A 26,815-nucleotide genomic window follows, 5' to 3' on the forward strand; every position below is an offset into this window, starting at 1 on the left:
GATCTTCAGTCATAATTCAATGGGGTATGTAATTTATTTCAGAAAACACTTTTTGTTATATTACATGGAATGCTATTAACATCCCGATAGCAATGAATTTATTAAAAGCTTTGACAACAAATACATACACAAATTAATCTCTGGAAGCCGTAGCTCTGTAAAAAGCACGACCAATAATCTGAGCCGGCCCGGCTAAAATAACTGGATGGCCTACCTGCCTGTCAGCCTTCCATCTGTGCACAAATTTATCTCGTGCCCTCATTGGTCATGTGCGCGTTCGTGTTTGTTGGAGGAGGGGCTCTGTAAAGAAGCCTGAAGGAAGAGGCAGATTTTTTCCGGTTGTGTATTTTCAAATTCAAGCGCACTCGAGCTGGTTTCTCCATTCTTACCGTTAACTCTTTTTAGGGTGCAGCTATGTTTTATTTATTTCAAAGTGGGCACATTTTAATTGTATATTTGTTTCCTTCAAATGTGCAGAGGACTCCCCAAGTGCTGTGTTTAATTTATTTTAAAGTACGCCTGTATTATTTTTAATTCTCCTTATAGGAGTTCTTTGTTTCTTATTAGAGGTTAACAGTTTTATATAACGTAATAAATGCAGAAAAACTGTAGTTTTTGTCTGATATAACAATAAATACAACTTTATTAGCTATCAAGCTATGAAATATGTTTTGCGGCTCCAGACCATTAATTTTTTTAGAAAAAGGAGCAAAATTGCTCTTTTGGTCAAAAAGGTTGCAGACCCCTGCCTTAGAGGCTTCTCAATTCTTAAATTTCCCCTCCTCGACTCCCCTCCTCGAGACTTAAGCCTCATCCCAATACCCCTCCTCGACTCCTCCCTTCCCCTCCTCCGGGACTTGACCCGGAAATCGATCAAGACACTCCATTTTGAAGGATGTCCCAATAGAGAGACGAAGTCCCGCCCATCTACTTCCGACCCATGGGACCCCGGAAGCGGAAAATTATACATTGAAGTAGGGCTGGGCGATATATCGAGTTTACACGATACATCGTGCATTGCACTACATGCGATGTTGTAAATGACCACATCGTGAACATCGAGTATTATGTTGTCAAATCAGTTTCCCGCCGCGGCCAAAATGAGCTTTCTTTTCTCCCTCATAGACACAGTCACACACGCAGGCATACACGCAAGCCCCGCACAACTTGCCCACAAACATTACACACACGCACAGTGACAGAGAGGCATTTGTTTTGAGGAGAGCGAAAGAAAGGTTAGCTAGTTTAAACCTTAGCACAAAATGTTCTTTTTATTTTTGTATGTCTTGTGAACGCAACGCTGGCATAATATGATTTGGCCTGCTGACATGGCCCGTGTTTAATTCAGCCCAGATGCGGTGACTGCAGGCCAAATCCATGAATGCGGCAGGCAGGTGTCCAAAATAAAATCGCACCAGTATGAGGCGCAGTGAGAACCACGCACCTGTCAGACTAGCGATTGGGCACATTTACATTTCAGGAGAATAATGAAGATGGTTGTTCCACTCCTTTTCTCACGAGACCAGCGCGCTGCTGTTTGCATTAGTGTGGACTGGACCGACTGAACTGACACCGGCAGCCTTAATAATTGTGGAAGGATGGACCCCCATCCTGCGAAAAATAGGAGGAAAGGTGGTGCAGAGAGGGAAAGGGAGAAAAAAGCACGCGAGGAGGATGCAGCAAAATTTGCTAAAATCACAGATGTATTCAGAACCCCCCGTATGGTACAGAATGACGAAGCAGAAAGTAAGTTAGCCAACATTATGAGCCACATTTCTTTCTATATTGTAGCCTGATGTGTACATCGACTGACTGTCAATAAAACAGTTTCTCAGTCCAATGTTAAGTTAGTGGCAGACCCTGTGTGACTGAGACTGTGAGGCTACAAAAAACCCAAACCTCCTTACTGTTACTCAAGGCAAATATATGTAGGCTAATATAACCGTTAGACTGCAGCTAACTGTGGGGCTACACAAGTATATATTTTTTGTGTGTTGGTTAAAATCGTTTTAATAGAAACCACGGATGAAGACAGTATAAATAACAATGGTTTAATGCAGACATACTGTATGTTACAGGGACTACTAGAATCATCATACTGGCGTGACTGTAAACATCAAGGGGTTAAATAAAAAAAATTGTATTGGTTTTAGAGGAAATTTCAGAATATCGAGATATATATCGTGTATAGCGATATAGTCAGTAAATATCGCGATATAATTTAGAGACCATATCGCCCAGCCCTACATTGAAGTCAATGGAGAGAGAAAAGTCATCTTTCGATCCCGTTTGAATTGTGCCACGAATGACACATACAGTGCATGACATTAAGGATTTTGGGAGATGGCCCTGTTGGCCATCTAAGCTAATTTACAAATGGCCCTGAGCCCAATAGAGATTGCCCTGAAAAATGCGTGCGGACGAAATGCCACGAAGGGTTTGGGGGGCCTCCCCCTAGAACATTTAGATTTTTGCAGGTCTTAGATGCTGTCTGTTGCATTCTCTAGACTGAATTATAAGATAAACCAGCACAATATTATATTGTACAATTTCAATTTTATTCTTCATTTCACTTGTTTGTTTGTTCTTGTTTGTGTTTGCTCGCTTGCATGCCCTGCATAGCTATAAGAAATACTTAAGTTGTTGGTCAAGACACTTTCCATCTGATGAAGGCAAATGCCTTCATCAGATGTAAAAAGGTAGAAAACATTACATTCAGTTGTAACTGCCAAAACAAACATTATTTACACTATTATGGCCCCTGTTAAAAATGTTTGTAATGTTATCTACTGTAAGTTGGTCGAACGAATGCCTCCTCATCCGGAAGCTGACCGAGCAGACCCGAGCAGCAGTCGAGAGGAGCCGAGCGCATCCGCGAAGCATACAAAATGACGACGTCAGAGCTCCCGTTGGCCGGGGAAATCTAAATCTCTTCGGTCACAATAATTTCCCTTTAGCACAATACCGCTTCAGTTGCGCCACTTATGTGACAGACAAGAAGAGTATGTGACAGACAAGAATAGTCAATTCTAATGTCTAACACTTAATGTGGAGAAAGAGATGTCCTGTATAGGTTGATTGTGCATTGATCTGTTGGTAATGCCTCGGGGTTCCGGTGGGCATGTAAACAAATGCATAATGCTGCGCTATACTTTGTGGCCTCACCCGGTTGCATAGCGACACTTATTGTTGAGGTGTCTTTTAATAAGCAGGTAGTCCTATCATTAGCTAGAACTAGCTGGATCTGATCAATATGGACATAAACGCGAGTGAAGTCTAATCTGACGAGAGAGAGAGATCAGCTGCTGCTGACGAGTCGACACGCAGCACTGCATGATCACATGCAGCGGTGAGCGGACAAAACACAAACTTCAGGTTAGAATATCACACGTAGCTATTTTAATTATCTCTCAAACTACCTAAACTAGTTATAGATATGTTTAGTTTTACTGTCGGGTCACTCATTACTGGATCCGCGAGCTGCTGGCATAATAGATTGCCCGATCGGGCAACCAGCAGGTGAGGCTTCATTGCCCGAGCTAAATACTAGATGGCCCCGGGCCATCGGGCAGCCATTAATGTCGAGCCCTGCACATATGATGTTTGTCAAATTTTTAAAAGAACATTTTGCAAGTAAAAAAAAAAAGAATGTTTCGTAAAACTGTGAAGTTACACATTTTTTTGTGTGAAACCGCTCAGTGAACTACAGGTCTCTGGTCTCGCACAATACGCGTCACCATCACAAAGATGGCCGTCACGTTAGCAAATTTCAACTGTTTCTTTCAGAATGAGGTCGAAAAAGTATAAAACGAAGTGAAAATCACTACAAGTCTGGGCATGTTGAGAACTGTACATACACGAAAGGGGAGTTAGTCGGTTCTGTAAGAGCCAGCATGCGGGACCGGTTTTACAAGGTTTCAGTGAGTAATATGAGTGCAATGTTTAAGGTTAATGTCAGCTAGCTAATATTAGCTAACAAGGTACACTAACGTGTTTTGTTTTAGCAACTAGTTTTCTCCTTAAGAACTTTGTGGTCTCTGTGTATGTTGTGGATAACATTAGTGTTCACAAGAACAAGATACACTCCCGTGTTTTGTTTTAGTTGCTCTTCAGATTGAAGCGGCCAGTTTTATATCGACTATATGTGTGATCTCCTTTTTACATCTCGTTGTGTCATTTGAGTTAATTTGCTGTGTGTAGATTCAAGGATTTTGGTTATCTTGTCAATTTGTTTGGTTATCTAGGCACAGCTGTGTGCGACTCCCTCTGGTACACTGGTATGTGTTTTCCTAATGTAGAGAGCATTGATTAATTAATAAACTACACACTGACTCTAGATCCTGACCAAATCCTTTTTTGTTGATCAAATGTTTTTTAAAAATGTATTGTATATTATATAACAGTTGCACATCACAGACCGGAGTCTCTGCTACTGTGGACCACGAAGGAGGCGATCATCATCCCCATCCCCAAAGACCCTGCATGGCATGGAAATCTCCTCCTCCTGGAACAATTCTACACCCAGCATATGCTCCCTGTGTTGGCCAGTAGAGAGGAGGACATTTAAATAAACATACTCTTAACACCCTCGGACTCTGCGTTGTGTTTCGTATGTGTGATGGGGTGTTATGCAGAGGGGAGGAAAACAGGACACAGCAGATTGGGATTGTGGTGGAGATGCTGAGCAGTTATTTAATTGTTGCGTGTAATTATTATTATACTGCGTGCTTCTTAGTTATTCCATCTTTTGCTGTAACATGGATCTGTATGTAACTCTATATTTACTTGTTATCTACCACACTTCCTTCTACATCATACACCATCATTATACATGGTGTATATAGGATATATATATATATTTATTTGTATACATATCTGTAAATTGTATAATTTAATTTTTTGTATTTGGGATTTCTCTTTCGTCCACTCAAATACACTTGGCCCTTTCTCTTTTCCATGTGGAAAATGGCAGCTGCATATTCTGCTTTTCTCATCTGGCTCCCTGTCTGCTCGTCTACAAGGAGACAATTATATAATTAATTACTAATAATCATTTACACCTGTTATTACCAATATCTCACAAATTCTTCATGTAAACTTAAGAGCACAGCTGTATGTTGAGTGTCAGCTTTGCTTGGTTCATCTTACTGGGGGGCAGCTACATGGATGTCGGTGCAGTCCACAATAATTTTGCAGTTGAAGGCAGAATGAATTTATTATTGACTCAGAATGAAGCACAACTTCATGTCATCCAATACATTGACTTTATTTGTAATTGTGTAAAGAAATATGAGCATTGATTAGCATGTAGGACCTGCAGGAACAGAGAACGGTGATGGATGGAGCTGGGAAGAGAGAAGAATAAAGAAAACAGATCAACTTTATTATCGGATATTAAAAATTCAATTTCAAAACAAGTTGCCGCTCCTACAGTTTTCTAGTATGTAAAGATGATTTCACATGACCAATGCAAAATATCACCCTCAATACATGTGTGTTTCTGGGGGGTGCATTGTGCCTTTGATGTATATAAATAATATACCATAACTAAATACTATTACGTACAGTGGAAATCAGGTTGCCAGAGCAGGTCAGTCCAGTGTGCATGTTCCTCAGGGTCTCAGCAGTTACAGGTGAGGTAAAGAAAATAAAAGAGAAAAAGGTCAGTAACAACACTTTAAAGTAACAACACTGAATAATTATCTCTTTTAATAATTTTCTCTCAGTAATCACTAAACTACTGTCTTTCCAACAAACAGATTGACTCAGTCTCACTATCATCACAATGAAACACGTCCAGAAGAATGTCATGCAAAGCTGCCTGCTAATGTGGCGTCTACAGGCATCAAAAAATGCTTTCAACGCTTCGCCCATTCACTTGAATGGGGTGACGTAGAAGATTTTTAATCTTCGCCGAACTGCATTGTGGGGAGCATGGCATGGCTTTGCAAGCATCACGAGCATCAGCCAATCAAATTCCGTTTATGCAAATCCCGCCAGTGCAAGCTCAGCCAATCAAACCGCGTGCAAGCTGGGAGAGCCAGACCGCAGTTCATTTCCTCATATTCCAAACGAGATATTACGGTAGCAAATCAGCCGGTTCTTTACGACCGGAACTATTTACCGGGATACAAACCGGAGGAACCAGGCATGGAGGGAGGTGGCAGAGACAGTGGGTGAAACTGATAGTTTTTTCGCCTGTTTGGAGAGTTTATATCCAGTTTACTTCGTTTTAACATTGCTATTGCTTTGTATGTCGGGGGCGGGAGATTCATGTGATTGGTTGCTCGCAAAAAATCGCCAAGCTTCAGACACGCCCAGCTTCAAGATTTTTTCATGCCTGTAGTGTAGATGGGCCTACCTCCCGCCCCCTTAGCAGCAAGTGGTATGATCACTTTTGTGATTACAACCTGGTACAAAGCACACAGGCATCTTGTAAAAGTGAATTTATTGGAGCAATCTCTTATATTTATTGGAGGGAATAAATCAGTCTTCTTCTTCTTCTTTGCTTTAATTGCGAGATCTTCTTCTTTGCTTTGTGAGTCGCAACCAGTCTTGGAGCATTATCGCCTATGACATCACTTACGCGACCCAGAATGCATTTGGGATTTGTAGTCTTTCTAGTTGCGTATTTTTCATAGTCTTATATTTCAACAGTTTTATGACAAACTGACTTTTTTTACATGGAAATTATTGTTTAAGATTGACAAACATCATATGTGTCATTCGTGGCACAATTTAAACGGGATCAAAAGATAACTTTTCTCTCTCCATTGACTTCAATGTATAAATTTCCGCTTCCGGGGTCCCATGGAGGCTCCCGGAAGGGGAGGGACTTCGCCTCTCTATAGCTGAAATGCACACGGAGGAGTCGAGGAGGGGTGAGGGAGGAGGGGTGCGGGAGGAGACGAAAGGGAGGACACACGCGAGCAGACTACGCGGAAGTGTTTTCACTACTCGCGTATAAAAGCCCCGCCCCCACTTTCACAGCTGGTCGATTTCAACAGAAGAGAACCGACAACTGGAAGATGATTGAAAAAGCGTCACATAAATGTATAAGTGCTCACAGCTCCGTGGGAATTATTATGTGGAATTCATTTCTAAAAGGCTTTCACATTACTATAATTATATTTGTATTTAAATGTAGGCTACATTTTACACCAAAACGGAACACAAAAGCAGGACCACATCTACAGCAGTAACATGATGCAACATACACATTAATGCAGCTGCAGCAGCAATATTAATAGAGAAATATCAGACATAATAGTGAAACACTGAAAGGGAACATTTTATTGCACCAGGAGCTATCTTGGGACTTTTACTGTGACAACGTTGACTTGCCTGTGAATAAAAAATAAACCATAGTGTTGGTGATCTACAGTGTTGTCATTGTTCTTCGATAACCAACAAGACCGCTGACACCCTATTTCAATAATCACATTCCCTGTAATTGACATAATTAATAGAAAGTTAAGCTTCTCACCATCATTTGCTGTGGCACACTGATGTTAGTTAACGATCGTAACTGAAAGGCTGCCTGCCAAACGTAAACATTCAGCCACGTGACTTGCAAACTCTCGCGAGTTTTACACAAGACGAATCCTTTCTAGCCATAACCCTCTGTCTAATGGACAGATGTGTTCATGACGACTTATATATTTACTTTGATTAATTGACAGTGCGGTATAATGAGACAATAACAGGCTACAGATGCAGACACACACACAAATATAATTATAAAAATATATACAATTTAAAGTATGAGAGCACTCTCATAACGTAACACAATCAGAGACTGGATATATCCCCCCCTCTCTCTCTGGTCGCTGAAATGGGGAATTGAAATTACGGGCCAAAAGTTTTATTTACAAGTATTAAAAGTAAGCAGAGGACACCAAACCAACTGAGACTCGTCTGTCCGCCGCATCTACGCACTGTACAACACACACACCTACACACTGTACAACACGCACCTATACACTGTACCACGCACACACCTACACACTGTACCACACACACACCTACAGCTCCTAAAGCATAATCAGGCTACAGCCGTTGTGTATTTTATTATGTGAAGCACTAAATAGTCTTAGAAAAATATGGACTCTTTGTTTGTAGATATCTACTAAACTAAAGCGAAATAAAGAGAGTAGGCCTGTTATACTGAGTGATATATATTATACACACTGCTCTGCTTTCTGCACGGACCTCACAGCTGTTCTCTCTGGAAACATCGCGACGCGATGAAAGCAGTTTCTAAAAATAATATCCAGGGCATGCAGAGCTGTCATTGGCTGAGATAAGTCCGGCCGTGCGTCACGTCTCCACCGTTCCCGGAAATGCATTCGCGGAGGAGCCGTGGAAGAACCATCAGTTTATCCTCGGTTATAGCTCCTCCAGAGAGCCTCCTCAACTCTCGACTCTCGATCCTCGAAGTACATTTAGAGAAATGAGATGTCCTTCAACATGGCGCGCTGAAATTCATTTCCGGGTCACTACCGGAGGACCGAGGAGTCGAGGATGGGAAATTTGAGTATTGAGAAGCCTCTCTTGAGTTCATGTCCAAACTGTCAAACAGGAAATGGAGGAATCCAATTGACCTAATAGTGTGGAGTGGACAGTACCATATTGAGTGAGTTACAGGGGTGTGTTTGGGAGTGGGGTTCATTATTTATGTACACTTAACAATTTAGACTGTCAACATTTCTATGTTAATGTAATTGGAATCATATGTGGACATTTCCATATTGCTTCTAATTATGTTAAATGGTGTTATATGTTTGATCATAATCTAAATTTGGTTTGGCTGTAGGAGGGGCTTACTGTTTAAAAGTCAGGAGTAGAAGCTTCTCACTTCAGTTTGATTTTAGAGTCTGTTTGCAGCTTTTTGGATGGAGTATGTACTAGCTGCCCAACAGCAAAAGGCTATGTTTTATGATGTTATATTCTGAAGTTTACACTAGCTACAAATACAACCAGCCTAAACTTTACTGTTGTGGTAAAACAAGCAGGAAAGCATGAGGATTACTCCTGTCGCCATGTTTCCTACTTCCACGACCCAGCAATTCTTTACAGGTACTACACAGTAAGCTAATGACTTCATGAACTTTAATTGTAACTAAATGTAATAGGTATGTCAAGTTTCAGTTCAGCTGACCATTTTGATTAATTGAGATCCATTATTGTTGGAAAGTGAATCGGAGGAAAAGTGTGACATTATTTAAAATGTCCAAATTAACAGTAGCTTTTTTCTTAACCATGTGTTGTTTAATTTATTTAAGTTTCTTCCAACACAACTGTTTACAACATTTAAAATGATATCCCTAGGCCTGTTGCATTTATCAACAGTGGGTTTATTGGCATTTTATTCATATCTGGTATGATATTACATGAACTGTTTTTAATTGTTCACTTTTGTGTATCCTGATTGAATGAATTGCATTTGATTTTCCCAGCTCAGTCCTCGCCATAGATCAAATAGGTAAATTACATATTTGAGCCATTTAGCTTTGTCACAGGTGGGAATGCATTAATCAGTTGAACACAATCAGTGCCATTTTCAAAACACAACCACATAATGAACGCCACAACAAACACGCCATGCTGTTAGAGCAAAACAGTGGTACAGTACAAGGTTCTCCAACATTTTTTAAGACTCTTGTCCAAATGTCGTCCTTTCATCCCACTTGTCTATTTACTCCAAAGCAGTTGCCAAAAATCTTCCTCAAACTGGAGCAGAAAGTTCAGCCTTTTGACCCCGTCTTTGCACTCCCAAATCTGGACACATTCTCCTCTTGCCCTTGCAGCTAAAACTAGTGTGTTTGCATGAGTGTGATACAGTATGTATAAATATGGGTTCATTTTTAAGAGTGCGTGTTTGTGTGTGTGTTAGATAGAGGGAGGAAAATGAGGACATATGGCAGTGAATTCCCTGAGATCCCACCTAAAACACTGCAGTATTCAACGCATAAATCACCCAGACTGCTGAAACACACAGGATAGCTCTGCGCTTATGTGTGTATCCAATGTTTGAGGGCACACACACACACACACACACACACACACACACACACACACACACACACACACACACACACACACACACACACACACACACACACACAGTAGCCTGAGATTATTTCCCTACAAGCACACTTCAGTCAATGTGATGATCACACACATTCATTTGCATTTACGTGCTTGCACACTTGTAGGGACATTAGGGACCATATGTGTATCCTTGCACAATCATGTTTGTATGTGTGCATGATTTGCATACCGGTGCAGCATAATGGGGCTGCTCTACAAATCCTCCAGCTTTGGTCCACCCTACTCCCCTTTTCTCCCTCTGATTCCTTTCAGGTTCAGTGCAGGTTCTCTAATGCTATCACTCTAACCATATGGTGGGAGCATCAGTTAAATTGCTGCTGTTTCAGCATTGCCTTGCCTGCGTGCAGATCAAACTCACAGACACGCACACACACGCACGCACGCACACACACACACACACACACACACACACACACACACACACACACACACACACACACACACACACACACACACACACACACACACACACACACACACACACACACACACACACACTGGTTGGCTGGCTGGCCTGTGTACAGATCCAAACAAAGCCATATGGCCCTTCTCTTTCTTCATTTACCTCATTTACTGTATGTAACCCGGGTGCAGCTGAAGGACAAGAGGAGCCAGCAACACCTGTCATTGCAGGCCACACAACAGAGAAAGAGCGGTGAAGTGTAAAGTTGTGCACACACACTTTCAATTTGGCCTGGAGTCAGCCTATAGCTCCCTGTGGCCTGTGCTATGAAGCCATTTCAACTAAGCTTTCCAGTTTTTTGGAAGCATTTGATGCACAGATTAATTTCTTAAAAGACAGCTGTGGTTTATTAGAAGTTTATCTAAGTATTACATCATTTAGTGAGAAACTTCGTTTTTCCGTCCTTTACATTTTCTTCTGTCCAGCACCTGTCGTCGGAGTGTTTCTGCTTTTTTGTAACGTTTTTCATATCTTAAAATCAATCACTGCGTACATAGAAGAATGTTCCCCCTTAGCGAAATTACACTTTTGTATTCATTCTGCAGCACTTGCTTGGCAACACACAACTCAAGAGCTTATTTGACACAAATAAGTTAATATGATCAAAAAGGATGTGATATGATGAAATAAGAATTATAAGTGTGACACGTCAGAGCTGTGCACTGCTTTTAATTACTTTATACGGTTACTTATGTTGTGACTCATTATAAGATAAGCTTGCTTACCGCAAATGTAATTACAGTCAGATTGTTCTGTAGAAGGGCTGTAATATTCTATTAAATGACATACTCTTACAGTCGGCGATGTATTACCACACATCTTCCCTGCATTTAAGCTGATGTATCCTGTAGCCTGGAATATGACGTCATAGCTTTAACGTGCACCGAGCTCTGATTGGTCAGCAGGCGGCACTTTTACATGAGATGATCTCTTACCTTCAACATTAGCTGCTCCGTAACATGTTATGTGTGCAGTACAAGTCACAATGTTGATCGATCCCGGGAAGAAGTGAATCACCATCGTCGTAGGGACTCAGAGTTAACTCTAAGATTCCTAGGTCACCCAAAATCCTGCTTCATAGTACAGGGCACTGCTCTCCTGCTGCCTCTTACGCCCCGCCACTAGCTTTACAGCAAGACTTTATGAGATTAAATTATTAGATTGAATAACATTTTCCCTCTCATCTACACTGCAGTTTGATGCAGATCCAGTTTGGTATGGAACTATCCTGTTGGCATCGTTTTTTATCATGTTAAAAAGTTCAAGGTGTTTCCCTCAGAGGCCAGAATTTATCCAAGAGAGGACAGAATAACGGCCCGTCTAACTGCCTTATCTGATGCCCGTGTTTGTGTGTGTATGCTCGTATGCGTGCATGCATGAGTGTCTGTTTTGTGGGAACATGACTGTGGGTGTTTCCTCTCCTCCTAGCCATTAGAAGGGGCTCATATAACCAGCCTCTGTGCCTCCGAGAGACGCACACTCTATAAATACACACCACTTAAGGGCCTGTGGGGGACTTGGTACACACACACACACACACACACACACACACACACACACACACACACGCACACGCACACACACGAGCAGCAGTTCTAGTACTCCCTATTAGGCCTTCAAATGGATGTCTATGCTATTGCTTAATAGGAACAGGCCTCACAATGACACGCTTCAAAATGTTGCGATGTAAAAGAATAAACAAAAACTTTTTGCTGAGCAGAAAATACATTCCCTCTCCCTAATGCTGTGGCTTTGATTACCTAAATGATAAAACGTGTCACTCATACTGGGCTTAGGGGAGTGGAAGGTGGCATTTTGGAGTTCAACCTTGTTCTAAATAAGGTTAGTTGCTGCTTTCTTCATACATCACTTTGCGCCTTTAGAACATTTTGCTAGAAAGGAGATAAAACTGTGGAACAGATGTCCCTGTTGTCCTTCTGCACTTTGTCTGGTGTCTGTGTGTGCACAGGCGTGTGCTTGTGCGCATGTTATGTTTCATGCTGTGCATATGGATGTGTGTGACAAATCTTCAGCCGTCGGTATTTTTAGTCTTTTAGCACCTTGTTTTGGCAGCATGTTCACTACTTTTATCTGGTTGCTCAGTAATGGCTTGAGCGGTATTAGGCATGCACATACACACACATACAGACTGAACAAATTCAAGCCACTACTACACACACATGCACACACACTTTAAAGTTGAGCCCTTCCTCATGTCGATGGTCTTCAGAGATACGACGTCCTCTCTTCACCTGGCCGCGGGCATCACAGCCGCATTTCTACATTAGGATGTCAAGCTTGTTCATTTTCTGTTTGCCCATTTAGAGCCTCCCAATAGAGTTACTGTCTGTATGCTAGTCTGTTTGTCCATTTCATCAAAGCCCACTTTCCCTAATAGAACCGCCATCTGTCTATCTGTCTGTCTGTTCAAATTGTCTGTCCATCTGTTTGTCAACGCATATGCATGCCAGTCTCTCTTTGCCCTCGCTTCCTGTCTTTCTCTCCAGTTATCAGTCTTGTTGTTCATTTATCGGAAAGTCCATTCGCCTGATTGTCCATCATCAATCCGTCCATCTGGTTGTGTGTGTGTGTGTGCTGGACCAAATTGCACGACGCGATTATAAAAGAAGACATCATAATTCATAGATGCCATTAAAACTATTTGACTTTATCTGTAGATGCTTTGAAATTACAGGCCATTACACACTAAATATCTGGTTGGAAGATGTATTTTTAAAGTTAAATCCATAAAACGTTGTTTCAGATGTATTCATCTGGAAATAAATGGAAACTGTAAAGATCGCCTTGGGGTTTTTATGTTACTGCCGCTGTTGATAGATTATTCTACAGATTTGTAAGAAAATGAATAAAGAATTTATCAAGAATAGTAATAACTAAATGAACATACACACAACTGGAAATGGTAGAAATTGTAAAATTGCAATTCAACAGTCAACACTCTGAAACCAGTGGGAAAACTTTATTACATGCACAATAAAAAAAGATACTCCGAACACCTTTCATTCTGTTCATCGGTAACAACAGATGCTGTCACATGTATTTTTACTCTGATGCTTGAAAAGAAAACTTTGAGAGATTGAAATTGTGAATAAAAACTTGGATTTACATTTAAGAGGTTATTCATTGTATAATAAATGGAATACATTTGAAAGATTTTGCAGATATTCCCGTTTTGATCACAACATTAGATTTCTGTCCACAAACAAACACCACGCCAATTTAATGAATGTTAGAAATAATAAACTGAAAAACTAGAACACAATCTTGCATTATTCAAGATACTGTCAATGCAAAGAGATGTGCACTTTCCAAACAGACAGAGGAAGGAAACTTTAACACAGTGCGTGGTGCCATCATCAGTTTATATTATCGGATTGAAGAAGCAGAAACTTTGAGAGATGTACAAACATATAATGCTTGTGGGGATATATGTTTGCTATATTTCTTTATAGAGTTACAATATGTTGTGTATTGGCTTATGCATGATTGCAGGTCAGAGATATTTGAGCAGAGGAGCAGCACAGAGCGAACAGAAACACTAACAGCCCAGAGCAATTCAACCAGGCAGCATTAATTCATTTTCCATATCTGCTTACTCATTTTCAGGGTCATGGGGGTGCTTGAGCCGATCCTAGGGAAGGCAGAAAAGCACCTTGAAAGGTTTGCTTGTACACTCCAGGCTAATGCATAAGCAGACAAACAAATATAAACCTAAGGGCATTTTGAGTCAACACAAACACAGAGAGAAACATGTAACTTCACAGAAAAGAAACCAGGGATACGATTTAAAACTTGCTTTGAGCTGACATCATTAAACATTAAGCCAGAGAGCCTGGTGACACATTATACGCTAGTTTAAGACAACTTAGATCAGGTCCGCTGTGGTAGGAATAATTGTTCAGGGAAATAGAAGTCTTCACTGACAGGTACACCTTAGGGTGCTCCACAGGGTGTGACACAGAGGAGCTCTGGAGCTCAGATGTTTTGCAGAGTGAGCTCTTCCAGGTAGATAACAAGTGCAGCTTTTACTACAGGAACTCTTATCTTGCTGACAAAATTCAAAATTTAGCAAATTGTGTGTGTGTTCACATGCACATGTGTGTAGCTGAGCATATGTGTGTTAGTATCATCCAGTTTGACAGAAACTCTGTAATATTTCAGACTTGAATCCTCAGGAGTAATTCAGATCCAAAGTACATTTCCTTACCTTTATTTATCCAGATTGGTGCCATTGAGATCATAGATCTCTTTTTCAAGGGAGACCTGCAGCAATTAGGTTCCACATGAAACATGAAACAATAGAGGACATCATACAACATATTTACAAGCTACATTTACATACTTATCAACATTTACAAATACCTATAGTTTCAAAGAGCATTTCACTTAGACTTGCTTTAAAAACATTCAGAGGAATAAAATTGCTCAGTTTCAATTTTAGCTGTAGACTGTTCCAAGCAAGTGGAGCTGCGCACATAAAAGCTGTCTTACCTAAGACAGTCCTTGCTCTTGGCACATCTAACAATACTACATCATGCAATCTCAGACAATAGCTGCTTGCAACTCTCTGTGTTATCAGAGAGCAGATATAATACGGGAGTTTACCCAACAAAGCTTTATAAATAAACGTGTACCAATGGCTGAGCCTCTTTACAGTAAGTGATGGCAAACCTGCCTTGGCATACAGGGTACAGTGATGTGTAAGTGCTTTACAATTAGTGACAAATCTCAGTGCACTGTGATAGGCGGCATCTAACTTGTTCAGGCAATGGGCAGGTGCATTCATATAGATCAAATCACCATATATCAGCACAGGTCAAAAGGTCACAGTGACTAGCCTTTTTCTGCCCTCAAAAGAGAAACAGGACTTATTTCTGAAAAAGAAACCTAGCCTAACCCTCAGCTTTTTAAGCAGATTAATGACCTGAAGTTTAAAAGTGAGACAATCATCAAGCCAGATACCTAGGTATTTGTAACAGGTAACCACTTCAAGTATTATTCCTTGCGCAGTTACAATATCTAAAACAGGCTCTGGTGTCTTTTTAGCTTTTGAAAAGAGCATTACCTTAGTTTTTTCAACATTTAAAAGAAGCTTTAGTTCAGAGAGCTGAGTCTGAATGATGTTAAAAACAGTCTGCAATTTAACAACAGCCTCCTGTTTACTCACAAACATCGATGCACACAATGTAAAACTTTACAATAGAAACATGTACCAATGAAGAAAGATGGAACCACCTGAAGATTATAGATTTTTTTGATGGGTGGTTTTCCAATAACTCAAAATGGAGGACTTTAAAGGTGAGCTACTTGTGAGCAGACTGGAAGATACACAATGAATGAATGATAAATCATTACGTGATCATTGGTCATTCATATCTGTGAATTGACAAACTGACGGCTTCCTCTGTTTTTCTACCCCCTCAAGTGAAATGGTACAATACTGAATATAGTTAACGGCATCCCTCATTACTTCATAATTACCTGACCATCACTTACCCTTTTGTTGCACATTCAGGTGCTACTAATAATTGTGTGTAAAATGTAATTGCACACAGTTTAAAGACGCTGAGCTGCTGCACACACAGCCTGTGGGATGGAGACTGAATGTGTTTTTGAAACTGTGCTCTTGCTCTCTCTCTCTCTCTCGCTACCTTTTGTCTCTTGTGTGTGTGAGTGTGTCTTGTGCACACGTGTGAGTGCATTTTCTTTCTGCAAGTGGTGATCCATTACTCTGTCAGCTCTTTCCCATGATGCTTAACAGCAACAGGAACATTGTCTGGAGAAAATGACTTCATCCTCTAGAAAGACAATACTACCTCATTCCTTTATTTCCCCCAGAGTGCCTTCCTCTTTTAGTCTACTGTATAGCGTCAGTATCAGAGTTTGGCGTACCTTTCTGGACCACCTCCAATCTACCATATTTTCTGTCTCTTACCCCGTTTTGGCTCCTGCTGTTTTGATCTGTTCCGTTCTGACGCTCGCTATGTCTGCTTCACAGCTATCATGTCTGGGTCTTTTTGTCTCAAATGCTGTGGTGATACGCATCTTGAATATGAGATGATCGAGCTAGCAGCTCCCTGCTTTTACATGATTCAATTCAATTCAATCTTTATTTCAGACTCAAGGTCCATATCACATACAAAAAGACAAGACACACTTCAATGATAAGATAAAAAGCTAAACTCAAAACAGATAAAAACAAACAGATAAAAAACATAAAATCAGTCCAATCACAGCTAGCCACACATGCTCACTGTCTGTATAGGCTATTGCGCCAATGTCTCCAAAGAGAACCGAGTAGAACTCTTCACAGGGTTCATTAAAATCTATATAACATGATTGTCCGAGTCTTCTAGGCGACACATGAATTTGTACATTAACTTTCTTAAAAGTAGGTACCCCCAAGTTAACAAACAGAAAGTGATGCCTTGACATCTACAGAGCACTTGTGAAATGTCCGCATTAATATATTTGCCTGGGCATACAGTTTGCAGCGTTGTCTATGGATGTCTTTGTCATCTGTGAGATTATCAGAAGTATAATGACCAAGGTTCTTAATCTCACTGCACACAAGAAGAATGTTGCTACTGAGAATAAAATGAGGAAATACAGCCTTTTTATCCTCTTTACTTCGCACAATCATGATGCTACTCTTCTGGGCGTTATACTTCATATTAAAATCAATGCCATACTGGGAACAAGTCCTCAGAGGCTGTTGTAAGCCAGCACTGCACGGGGAGAAGATGATTAAATCATCTGCATACATATGGTGGTTGACAACAGTAGCACCGATGACACAGCCAGTTTTACACAAGTTCAGTTTCCTAGACAGATCAGCCATGTACAGATTAAACAACAAAGGAGATCAAATCCCACCTTGCTTGACCCCATTACCAACATAAAAATGTTCAGACACAGTATTGCCCCACTTCACCTGCATAGGCTGATGTGCATACCAAAAAGCTAAGATCCTTATTATGTACTTGGGTACCCCTCTCTGGCACATTTTGTCAAATAATTTGAAATGATTTAATCTATCAAATGTCCTAGAAGCACCAATAAAGCACAGAAACGTGGTGGAATTATGGCTTCTATATTTTGCTATAATATCTTTTAAAGCAAACATACACATATCTGTGCCATGTTTTCTTTTAAAACCAAACTGGTTGTCTGTGGTAATATACCTTTCCAGCCTACCCAACAGCATTCTCTCCAACACTTTGGAGAGAATGCTAGCTAAAGCAATGGGTCTGTAATTATCAATGCCATTAATCTTCCCAGCTTTATCCTTGATGACTGGCAAAAGTATTACTTGTGCCAGTACTTGTGTTCATATTACTCATGATTGTAATGTGAAACACACACACACACAGCATATGCAAACGCACACACACATTTATTTTGTTGTAGAGTGATTAGCATCAACTCTCTGACTCCACTAGCTCCAAGCAGACTGACCTTGGTCGAATATATTAATGCAAAGTAAATACAGTAGAGACTGTCAGGTTTTACTGGCAGCTTTAACTGTTATACAACCAAGTTTTTAAATATTCTTGCATTTGTAAGAATACAAACTTTTTGATTTTCTAGTATGTTTAATCTATGCCCTTCCTATACTGAGTGCTTCATTTGAAATGTTTCTCTTTAAATCAATTGTATCCTAAAATGTTCAAATCTAATGGATTCTTTTCTATCATGCAATTAAAATGACCACAGCAGTAAAACAGTTGAGGTACGAATGCATATGAATTATCATTCACAATCAAATGACTTGTCTCTTACCTCTCTTAATAAACAAAACACAATAGAGTACTGCATGATGAAAATGGATCACACTTACATTTTGCACCTTAACAGTGCTGCAGGAGACTGTGGCCAAAACGTAATCTCCCTGGTGCAACACATTATCCCAGCCTTAATATAATCATTATTCCTTTATTAATGGAACAATCCATTTTCAGTGGAAAGTTTCAGGTTCAAATGGAGAATTTGTAAATCATGGCAAGATTAGTTAGAGTTTTACATTTCTGGAGGGGCTGATTTTTACGTATTTCATAACATTTCCTCTACACAAATCCTAATGTCAAGATATGAGGCTTACACAATAAATAAACCAACCATCATACATCACACACTTATTTCATAGCATAGTCTTTTTATAATATTTAATTTTTTAAGTGTAAAAAATGTGAGCCTTCTCATAAACGTAACTCTCTTTCCACAACGTTTGTTTTACCTGTTTTGGTTGTGATTAACTTTTAAGGAAGGACTCCTAACTGTTTAACCTCTGATCATTAAAACCAACATTTAGTTTAATAATGGGAATAAGGAGTGTCTGTACTAAGATGTTCTGACAAATGCTTGAAAATGGGAACTGTCTGGTTTTAACTGGGACATTTAATCCCCCTGATGTCCCAAATCTGGGGGATCCCATGGGAGACTGGATGCATGATCTACATTCCCAAGTCTGGCTGCTGCCTTTTCAATGTGCTGTCTTACAGGGAGCTTTACAGCTAACGAGAGAAAAGAAGGAATTATAGTCATCGTCGTCTGAGAGGCTCAAAGCATGAACAACTCTATCCAAATTTGACAAGTTTGGGAAATAACTGATGGATTGCAGTTTGTACACATTAGAGTTAACAATATTTAGCTTTAACCTGCAGTCAAACATAATATGGACATAAGAAAAAAAAATTCAAAGAAGAGGAAAGTAAGTCATCAGCTGGTAGCAGTTAATCAGTTAACAGTGATGGCGGCGGCAAAAGCGTCTCACTTCTTGAGTCATTTTAAAGAGACGTCCATTAATGATGACAGGAGGCACAGCAGCACTCCAGAGGTTTCTCAATACTCTAATTTCCCCTCTTCGACTCCTATCCTCAAGACTTAGTCCCGCCCACAGGAGATGCGAGCGGAGGACTGAGGAGGGGAAGCAGCAGGCGGTTAGAGAAATGAGAACTCCTCTCCTTTGAGTGGTAATTTTAAAGAGACGTCCATTAATGATGACAGGAGCCACAGCAGCCTTCTGTCTGATGGACAGATGTGTTCATGATGACTTATATTTACTTTAATTCCTTCACAGTGCGGTATAATGAGACAATAACAGGATACAGATGAGGACATATACACATATATTTATATAAATATATACAATTTCAGAATCAAACAAGTATGAGAGCACTCTCATAATAACGTAATACAATCAGAAACTGGATATATCCCCCCTCCCTCTCTCTGGTCGCTGAAATGGGGAATTGAAATTACGGGACAAAAGTTGTATTTACAAGTATTAAAAGTAAGCAGAGGACACCAAACCAACTGAGACCCGACTGTCCGCCGCATTTACACACTGTACAACACACACACCTACACACTGTACAACACGCACCTATACACTGTACCACGCACACACCTACACACTGTAACACACACACCTATAGCTCCTAAAGCATAATCAGGCTACAGCCGTTGTGTATTTTATTATGTGAAGCACTAAATGGTCTTAGAAAAAGATTGACTCTTTGTTTGTAGATATCTACTAAACGGCAGCAAATACAGAAAGTAGGCCTGTTATACTGAGTGATAGATATTATACACACTGCTCTGCTTTCTGCACGGACCTCACAGCTGTTCTCTCTGGAAACATCGCGACGCGATGAAAGCACTAAAATAATATCGAGGGGATGCATGCAGAGCTGTCATTGACTGAGATAAGTCTGGCCGTGCGTCACGTCTCCACCGTTCCCGGAAATGCATCCGTGGAGGAACCATCATTGTATCCTCGGTTATAGCTCCTCCAGAGAGCCTCCTCGATGCTCGATGCTCGATGTGCATTTAGAGAAATTAGATGTCCTTCAACATGGCGAGCTGAAAACCATTTCCGGGTCACTTCCGGAGGACCAAGGAGTCGAGGAGGGGAAATTAGAGTATTGAGAAGCCTCTAGAAAGAGTATTTTATTAGCTGCCTTCCATCACATCGCTTGAATTGGAAAGTGCAAATTGATATAAATGCTAACGTGTCAATGCGCTGACAGACAGAAATAATGGACTTCTACCTGTTGAAGGTTTGGAGTATGTGAATGATGTAAAATATATGGGTCATGACTTGTAATTACTGTGTAGACAGAGAGGGAAGTGAGTTTAAAGTAAATTGACTATTATTAGTGGATTATAGCTGCCACCAATATCAAATAATAATAGCCTGATAATAATAAATTGAATTTATATCGCGCTTTTCATAGTCTCAAAGTCGCTTTACAGTTTGGAGGGGTGGGGGTGTGGGAGAAGGACAGACGAAGACGAACGACATACAGGGATCGATGGGGGGGGGCTATGAGTATACTGATGAGAAGAGATGGGTTTTGAGGTGGGACTGGAACAGGGTGAGGGACTCAGTGTCACGGAGGTCTTTGGGGAGGGAGTTCCAAAGCTTCGGGGCTGCCACAGAGAAGGCTCTGTCCCCAAAGCTCCGGAGTTTGGTCTTGGGGATGGAAAGCAAACCGGCTGAGGTGGATCTGAGGGACCGGGGGGGTTTTCAGAGGATGAGGAGGTCAGTGATGTAGGGGGGGGGGGGGGGGGCATATGGTGGAGGGCTTTATATGTGAGGACCAGGAGTTTGTAGTGGATGCGGTGAGAGACGGGAAGCCAGTGAAGTTCTTTGAGGACCGGGGTGATGTGATGCCATGATTTTGGTTCTCTTAGGATGCTAATCATATTTACAACAGTTAAATAAAGACATTTCTCATAATCAACTTTATGAGTCATTAACACTGGACTGAAGCCTCATTTGTTTTTGTATTATTTCCAAAAAACTGAAGCTTTTATACAGTATCTTGCTGCACACATTGAAAAACTAATCTGCATTGATTTGTCACAAATGAGCCATATTAACGCATGTCTATGGCTCATAGGAATCTTTTGAAGTGATACATTTGTCCCTGTTCCAAGGACTCAGGGATTTGCCAAGTTTGTGGATGTCTGTGTGTGTGTTTGTCTATGTGCGTGCTCACACATGTGCAACAGTCTCTTCTCTCTAAAGTATTTTCCCACACAATGACAGCCTATTCAAATCCAATTAAAGCAACACAGAGTGCTTCACAGCATCCTTCATTCATCTGTCACTCATTCTCTCCCCCTATCTCCCTCACTCTCTCTCTCTGCTGCTTGTGGACCACTTGGTTGGTAGCCGGGTGGGAGAGCTCTATCACTTCCTCGTTATCCCTGTCTTTCCTTTTACTCTTCCTGCCTTGTGCTAACACCTCAGGGTAAAAATGTTTGCTTTGCATGATGTCATGATCTATTATCTCTGTAGAAGGAGTCAGCTTGTTTCTGCGTGATGTTAATGCTCATCCTGTAATGTCATGTTATGTCATGTAATTTGTAGTCATTCATTTTGAGCTACCTCTTACTGTAGCATTTACAAGCAGTTCATAAACAATTAATACATGGCTTGTTACACACTACAACACATCATAGTACGATCAATGGTGAGATATAATGACACTCTATTTATAGGGATGGGAACGATTAATCGAATATTCGAAATTATTCAGGTATTCGAATAATTATTCATGTATTCGAATATGAGTTATGAATATTTTTATTTTTATTTATTTACTTATTTATTTTTTTAGAGTGATGCGAAAGTTGATTACATATTATCAAATTGAATAATTCAATGTATATATATATACGACAGTGCCATAGCTAAATGTGTTAGTTGACGTCTATGTGTGTTTTGCTCCGGTCACCGGTCCCTCACAGCCGGCAGAGCTGCAGGTGCTGGTCTCTCTCTCCCACGGCCGGTTATACTTCACTCGTGTTTATGTCCAAATCCATCAGATCTAGCTAGTTCTAGCCAGCGCCATATAGATAGAAGAGTTACGACAGCGGAAGTCCAAAAACGGTTATCGTCACATGGTCTATGCAGACGAGGTTCGTTCCCCGGAAGTTCATGGCGGGCAATGTGAATGCATTGATAACAGGAGATAGAACTACGATTTTTGGTAATTATTAGTGAATAAAGGTTTTGATTTGCAATATTTATACAACAAATCGATATGTGTATGTATTTACATCAATATGTTTTAAAAAATAAAATAGAATTTGCTAATATTAAGTGATAATATTAGGATTAGTGTGAACAACTAGTTTACATGTTAGGCTAACAGTGCCTTGGTTAAAGAGCCTGTTGCTGTTTATAGCTTTGAATTCTTTAAATACTGAATACTTTATTCAGGCTCCATTGAATCCCCCTCTGGTTCTTGTGCTGAAAGAGGGAGTAACAGACAGGAGAAAGGGTTATACACACCTATATAGCACACCTATTGGATGGGAAATTGCCTTGGGGAGATAAGGTGTGGTCTTTGTTCCCAACTGAAGTTATGGAACTTTATTATTTGTGAGTTTAACAAAGTATGACAAATGGCATCAGTAACAGATGTGATATGAATTTCTATAAAGTTGTCTCACATTCTTGGTCATATTTTATATACAGTATGTAATGAGTATAACATGTCCAGTAAGTATAAAGTGTTTCCTAATACTGTGTATTCAACCACTATGGAATATGTATGTGGGCAGACAAAACTGAGTTGTTCTGTGTGTGAAGTAACCTCAAGTCACTCCGCAGGCACATTTTGATGCAGACCAGTTTGTCAAGACAAAAAAGGGCAAGACTAGGCTGAGAGCAGAGGCTATACCCACCATCTTCGTGCATCGCCCTGTGGTCAAAAAGAGAAGGGCCCCTGCACCACGATTCACCCCGGGACCTGTATCTACAAAGCCCATAGCTCATGATCACAGCTATAGAGTGAAAGGTGACACAGGTATAATAAGTATGAACTCTTAGTAACAAAAGTGATATTTCTTATTTTTAAGTGGTATAATATTTTAAATGTTCGAAAATCTACAGTGCCATGTTTTCTACTTACATTGGTCTCAAAGATTGAGGGAAGAAGGGATGAGGAGACTGACAGAAAGGAAAGTGAGGGTGAAGAAAGAGAGGACATGGCTAGTGAGGAGAGACAGGGAGGGTGGACACCACCCACTCAGCCAGCAGCCAGTCAGCATACGAGGGAACCAGCAGCCAGTCAGCATACGAGGGAACCAGCAGCCAGTCAGCATACGAGGGAACCAGCAGCCAGTCAGCATACGAGGGAACCAGCAGCCAGTCAGCATACAAGGGAACCAGCAGCCAGTCAAACAGATCTATTAAAAAAATGTAAGAGAAAATTAGAGAGCCAAGAAGGAATCAACAAAAAAGCAAAGTCTGAACTAAGAAAAATCAGGAAGGAAAATGCAGCTCTCAAGAAAACAATGAAAATTAGGGACAACAAATATAAGAAAATGTTTTCAAAAGACCAACCTAAGGCATTATGCAGACTCACCACAAAGGGGATGAAATGGAGCAAGGAGACAATTAAGAAGGCTTTAAAAATGTGCTTTGCGTGCGGACCAACGGGTTGCAAAACTCTGCAGGAATTGCAGATTCCCCTTCCAGGAATAAGGACACTGCAAAGAAGGATGCAATGTGTTAAGTTTGAGCCTGGTGTGTAACAGCTCAAATCACTGCCCCTCCACCTGCCAACATCACTGCCCTCCACCTGCCAGCACCCAGCCAGAGGAGCGCAAACAACAAAAACAAGCAAGGTGTCCCGTCATGTACCTGGAAGTTTGGGTTGGCAAAATGGAGTAAGAGAGGGACTTGAACAACCTTGGTGGCTCTCTACTCATGTTGATACAGTTGTCTTGGTTACAGCTCTCAAGTTTTTTTTTTTGCCATTTCCACATCTTTAGAAAATATGAAATAAATGAAGTGAAATCAACCTCTTCTCTGGAGAACAAACTTTGATTTCTCTGTCTTGTGAGTTTGCAGTCTTGCAGTTTTGCTCCTCCACCTGTAACATCACTGCCCTCCACCTGGCATACAGTAGGTTACTAACAAGATTACTTATATAATACAGTGATAGAATACATGTTTAGTATGCTTACTTATATAAAACAGTAGTATTAAACTTACCTTGTGTTTTCACTCTCACTTAAGTCCCTCTCCCTTTGCCATCAATCAAAAATCAGCTGAGCTGCAACATTATACAGACAGGTAATAATCAACATATTCACAAGGACACAATATGGCTCTGCTAAAAACACTCACTCTTACACGCACCAAAGTTATATTTATCTAATATTTAACTCCCTCCACCCCCGCATACAATCCAGTTTAGAAGCCCCTCTTCCTAATTCAACAACGTTGGATGAAATGACATTAAGAGAACGGAATTTACAATTAAAAGGCTGTTCAACGTGTGTTGCTAACTTGATCCGTTATCCTAGCTTTATCTGTTATCTGTAAACGTTCCCTAAATCTACTAATTTAGGGATAATCCAATGACATCCTTTAATACACATGTTAATTTGAATCAGATGTACTGATAATATCCGCAATATAAATCTTTAAACTTCTTCTTACCTTTAAAAGTCCGTCACGAACGGTCTATTATGCTGCAACTCTACAGCTCTGCTAGCCTTGGCGCTAACTTCCGGGGAACGATTGAGAGGCTCCACGATCCGCCATTGCTGTAAAAAAGTGGTCCATTGGAGTGAACGGAGATGACGTAACTCTCAGTCTATACGGCGCTGGTTCTAGCCAATGATATGGCTGCTGCCCCTCCCTACATGCAGATCACGCATACTCAAACCTCATCTTAGGCCCAAATGTGGCGCAAATGCGCTCCGCAGCCGTTGCGAGGTTCCGGCGCTAACAGTTCATGAGCGTGCTCCCCCGCCCCCTGTCAACACTCGCGACACATGAGTGGCCAGCCTAAACAACAATAAGCGCTGCTTACATACAAAGTACATACACATTTTGACTGGAGAGATTTAGTTTTGCCGGTATTCAACATATTTTACTAGTCAGTCCGGTAATTATTTACACTCTAAGAAGAGTCCTACACAACAGACATGGCGTCAAAAAGGAGTAATGTGTGGAAATATTTCGACCAGGTTAGTGAGTGGGGTCTAGAAATCAAACTATGCCAAATTAAACTTATATAATATTATACATGCTATACCTTGCTATACCCGCAACCTCCGTTCCAGCTGAGAGGGTCTTCTCTACAGCTGGGCTGATTGTGAATCGCACATGAAAGCTGTCAAACTGTGATCACCAGTTCAATACATTTGACAAATTCGACTTGGTTACTTCCCCTTTTTGAACATGTATGTATTTATTTCCAAAAATTATTGAGAAAAAATTGGGTGAAAAAAAGAAAAGTGAATATTTTTGGGAAAAAAAAAATGTTACACCATTTTTTTTTAGAGGATATGTACATTTCGGTTAACCGGTTAACCGTTTTTTGGGGGGTCGAATATTCGAATATACATTTGCTTTCAAATTCCCATCCCTACTATTTATCACTATGATTAATGCTTATATTTCATCATGGTTGGACGATTTTAATGGTCTTTTAGGGGTATAAATCACATATATTTTCACAGAATCCAAATTGTGCAAAGAATGCCGCTGCAAGACCCCAACCAAAATTAAGAAAAAATAACACATTATTGCTTGTAATGACCTTACACTGGCTGTCCATTAGTTTAGGATTGATTTTATAATTTTACCTTTTACTTTAAAAGCCTTTCATGGCCTAGCCCCAGAAAATATATCAGAACTGCCTGCTTACCAACCAATATGCAGCCTAAGATCCTGAGGCAGTATTCTGCTGACTGTTCCCCCTCATGCTTAAAGGCTAAAGGGGACCAAGTGTTTGCTGTTAGGGCTCCTCAGGTGTGTGGAACAAACTGCCTGAGGATTTCCGGCTTGCTACATCAGTATTTTTCTTTAAATAACATTTAAAGTGTCATGTGTCGGAAAGCTTTCTTATAATTTCTTCTTTAATTCTTTAGTTTTTCTTCTATGAAGCATTCATAACTTAGTGGCATATCTAAGTAGTTTAACAAACACTACAGATCAGTTTGACAGAAGAGCTTAACTAAATTGCCACCTTTTCCAAGTCCTTTTAAAAACTGATACAAACAACTGTTTCCAAGGTCATTGAGGAACATTCACACACAACGTTTATAAGCACCTTTGAACTGCGCTGTAAATGATTTGTTCAATAAACACACTGTAACATTTCAATTGAAGTTGATGAGTGAAACCTTTTTAGTCAATTTGAAGTAGATCATAGTAAGTGGTCATGTGTATTATCCATGCTG

At 40.4% G+C, this 26,815-nt stretch overlaps 1 long non-coding RNA gene across 2 annotated transcripts; it reads right to left on the reverse strand.

Moving 5' to 3' along the window:
• Positions 1–23,414: 23,414 nt before the first annotated feature.
• Positions 23,415–25,427, reverse strand: LOC307036741. Of its 2 annotated transcripts, none has more exons than XR_013807438.1 (3): positions 25,065–25,427; positions 23,983–24,675; positions 23,415–23,803 (listed from the first exon to the last, which is right to left on the reverse strand). It is a non-coding gene; the product is annotated as an uncharacterized lncRNA (long non-coding RNA). The 2 variants fall into 2 exon arrangements; XR_013807439.1 differs by having other exon boundaries at positions 23,983–24,106; positions 24,261–25,427.
• Positions 25,428–26,815: the final 1,388 nt, after the last annotated feature.

The sequence above is a fragment of the Notothenia rossii genome (genome assembly GCF_949606895.1).
Source record: "Notothenia rossii genome assembly, chromosome: 1".
Lineage (NCBI taxonomy): Eukaryota > Metazoa > Chordata > Actinopteri > Perciformes > Nototheniidae > Notothenia > Notothenia rossii.